Source organism: Ceratosolen solmsi, unplaced genomic scaffold (assembly GCF_000503995.2).
Source record: "Ceratosolen solmsi marchali unplaced genomic scaffold, CerSol_1.0 scaffold35, whole genome shotgun sequence".
Taxonomy (NCBI): domain Eukaryota; kingdom Metazoa; phylum Arthropoda; class Insecta; order Hymenoptera; family Agaonidae; genus Ceratosolen; species Ceratosolen solmsi.
In genome coordinates, this window is record NW_011948423.1 from 2,711,398 (window position 1) to 2,715,146 (window position 3,749).

Genomic DNA, 3,749 nt, shown 5'->3' on the forward strand with positions numbered 1-3,749 from the left:
TGCCGTGTTAATGTAACATTAGCTTACGATATCTGGCCCCTGTTTATATTTAGCTAGAAGAAAAATTTATTACAACAAATTACTGTTGTTCCATCGGCGTCGCGTAGTGAGGTAAGCCTTACTTTCAATGCTCCTTTCAGCAATAAATGACAATAAGAACGGGATAATGGCGAGTCGTATAGTCGCAGTCAAGTCCCATGTAAAACGATCGCGCGAGAACGAGATTGTCACGAGGATTCCGAAGATTGCGCGTAATCCGAGGCAAGGAAGGCGTGATCAGGAGTTGTGGCACGCGAGGAGTAAGGGGCCGGGGGAAAGGGGAGAGGGAAAAAAAGAGGTGCGTACCGAGGGCAAGGCCGAAGCATCTCATACCTCTTTCGCGTTGAATCGCCGTCGACGTTACGAACGTCTTTACCCAACGTGACTCGCGCTTAACTCCTCGCCCCCGTCGTCGACCCTTATCCACTCCTCCTCCATCTCATCTTTCTTTTTGACCCCTTCCCCGACCTCAGCGTCGCAGTTGGAGTTTACGTTTTGCAAAAAGAAGTGTGTCAGACTCGTTGGGATTTTCCAAAATGTTGCGCGTCCGGACTTTGTCACGATGCTTACGTAAGAGATAGGGATAGAAAGAAAGATAGAGATAGGTAGATAGATAGAGATAGATAGATAGATAGATAGAGAGAGAGAGAGAGAGAGAGAGAGAGAGACTAGAAGAAGAAGAAGAAGATGGATATGAAATCTAGAAATCCTGAACCTCGGAGATGCTTTCGAGTTACTCTAATGTCGAGGCGTCGCACGGCTTTTTTTATGCTGGCCTCTCGGGCTAACGGATAAGTGTCGATAAAACTGACGCAATGACTTGGGTGCGATTGCCACACTTTATTTGGCCGATTATTCTCGGGCGCGTTTTAAGAAAGGCGAGTAAAAAAAGGAACGCACCGTGACAATAGTATGGGAATCATTTTTTATCACCCGATTTAATGATTTCTCGACGAGTGGAGCGATTATAATGTCGATGGCGATATTAATATCTGCAGTGACTCGTGGCTCGGATTTTTCCTCTTTCGCCGAAGAAAAAGCGATTCGCGATACGCAAGAAAATTCCATTCCATAATAAAATAATCAATGTATTTAGAATTGTTATTACCTTCGTGATTTCCTATTATTTGTTTTTTTTACGACAGCAAAACGCGTAGACATAAATTTATCGAATTATATTTCGTGACTTAATTCTATGCAGTTTTGATTATTCAGTTCAGCAATCTGTAAATCATACGTAACGAAAATTTATACGCAATACGTACGCGAAAAGAATAATAAATTTTAAATAACAAAAAATTTCATTGTAAAGGTGAATATTTCTATAGTTACAAAGGAATTTATAATTATCTTGTGGTTTTTCGTTTAAAAGAACAAATCACAAGTTTAATTACGTCAGCCAAGTATGCTCCACTTTATATACAAATATAAATATAAAAATATATACGTATTTGTGTGCACCTTTGTGTATACACATACGGGCACGCGCAAACGTGCGCATAGGACATGTACGTGTGTAATGTACCTGATGCTCGTTTTCAGGCACGGTATTATCGTTTTATCGATGTAAATCTTTCATAGGCACTCGAATGGCCAATGCTACATACGAGCATTTAATCTTGTTACAATTAATCTAATATATCGCATTTCCATTGGCGGTGCATTAGCATAAATTATTGGTCGAGAGCATTGTTTATCGGTATGAAATAAAAACGCAAACAAAATGAAAAGAAACAAACAAAAATACAAAAAAAAAAAAAAAGAAAAAGAAAAAGAAAAAAAAAGACAAAAATAGAATCAATCGAATCAACTGAATCACTTAATGAAACTGCGATGAGAGAGACGAAGGTACGTACGTAAGCACAGCTTAATTGAGACATCGAAGAGAGTTTTATTAGTTTCGTATAATTTTTTCATTATTTCACGCGTACCTGTTAATCCGTAATAAAGATAATTCATCTCTCGGAGTTGAAAAACGTGAAGGCGAGCGCTTTATAGCTCCGCAAACACTTAACTGCAAAGTCCGTGAAAATTATGTAAGACATTCGAAAGATACGTTTCATCGCGTCTCGATGAAATCTTGGAAAACGACGAGCATCGTGCATATTACCTGCGCACCACACAATGTCACGCAATCCAACCCGACTGTCCAATAAAATTCAAGAAAAAGGAAAAGGTCCGGACGACGTAAGCTCGACACGCTCAAGACTTGCCTGTCGCGCTGAGGCTGGCTTCCCCAGACCGTACGGCCCCTTCTCCGTCGCGCGCCCGCGAGACCGCAAAAAGAAATGTTCCCGTGGGCGACCTTGGCTGTCGTACTCCCTCGCATCCCCGTGACATCCCGTTCATCGCGCGGAGGACAATCGCCCGATCGGAGCCGAAGATATCGCTGAGGCGCGTGCGCGTGCTGTGCAAGCAGTGCCGTTCACCGTGCTCTTCCACCTCCTATGTAGCGGCCTTTTGAAAATGGAGAACCGCTGAGAAATGTGGAAAAGTCACGGTGTATGAATAAAGTATCGAGGTGGGCAACAACTCTCCGGCTAATTAATCCATCGAGTGGGTTTTTAATTGAATAATCCGGGACTACCTTTTGTATCACGCTCGCGCCAAGTTACCGCCCTCGCCCTTCTTTATTCCCGGCGGGATTCCAGAGGCTGCGCAACTTTACTGGTATCGCGGGATTTATATATGACTGATCACGGCGATAGGCGAGCGCTCACTTTCCTCCTGTTGGGATTCCAATGGCGTCCCATAATAAATTCGTCGATCGAAGGTCGGGCGCGATGTAGCGCTTTGTTTAAGGATCCGTTGCTCTCGTACGAGATGTTGAAAAATTCCGCACGCGTGGCACTGCGGCAACTTTGCACAACGCCCCACGGCCTCTATTTTATTTCGGAGCACGGAGGCGTGGATTTTTCAATCCGTATAAGCATAAAATCGCAGCGAATGTCGTTGTCGATGTCGTTGTCGATGTCGTTGTCGATGTCGTTGTCGATGGAAAAGCCGCTGGGCAACGCTCGAATGTGCGAACGCGCGTACCTCATTTGCCGCACAACTCAAAACGTACTAATGAACGTTCTCTTTATGTACACTTAAAGTAATCTCGAGTTGCCATTCTTGTGAGACAATAAGACAATGGCTCGAGAAAGCGGCGTGTACGGCAAAAAGAAAGCATATTTTCGATTTAATAGAGAACTTTTGAAAATTACCGAGAAACACATGTACACGCGTTGCAACGGGAAAGTTGAAATGTTACAAAAATGCACATGCAAGTCATGCAAGTTATCGTTATAGCGGGGTTATGGATATAGCGGGGCGGGGAGGGAGGAAAGAAACCAATGATAAGGTGAAAAAGATGCAGCGGAAAGGAGAAGTAGAAAAATAGGAGATGAAGAGGATGAAGTAAAAGAATGAATAGAGGAGCCAAACTCGTGGCAATTAATTACTTCGGTCTATCTCGCTCGCCAATGATCATCGTCAAATACTGTCTCATTCGCTCGCTCGTATTTCTTCTCGAGTAATTTCAGTTGCACGGAGGTTGCAATTACAGACCTCGCGACCACTTTTCATCCGACACCGCCGCGTGCGACGTTCTCCTATTCTTCGGCCCGCACAGCTGCCGTGGATTTTCCATATCGGCAATTACCCTGGCAATTACGTGACGCCTAAGTACCGTTGAAAGCGAACGTGAAAGTCCACGGGAGCGCATC

At 43.8% G+C, this 3,749-nt stretch overlaps 1 protein-coding gene across 1 annotated transcript in view; it reads right to left on the minus strand.

Annotated features, from left to right (window-relative positions):
- The window catches only part of Wat (worker-enriched antennal transcript), a 27,979-nt gene that overhangs the window by 23,066 nt on the left and 1,164 nt on the right, over window positions 1–3,749 (minus strand). The window lies entirely within an intron of this gene.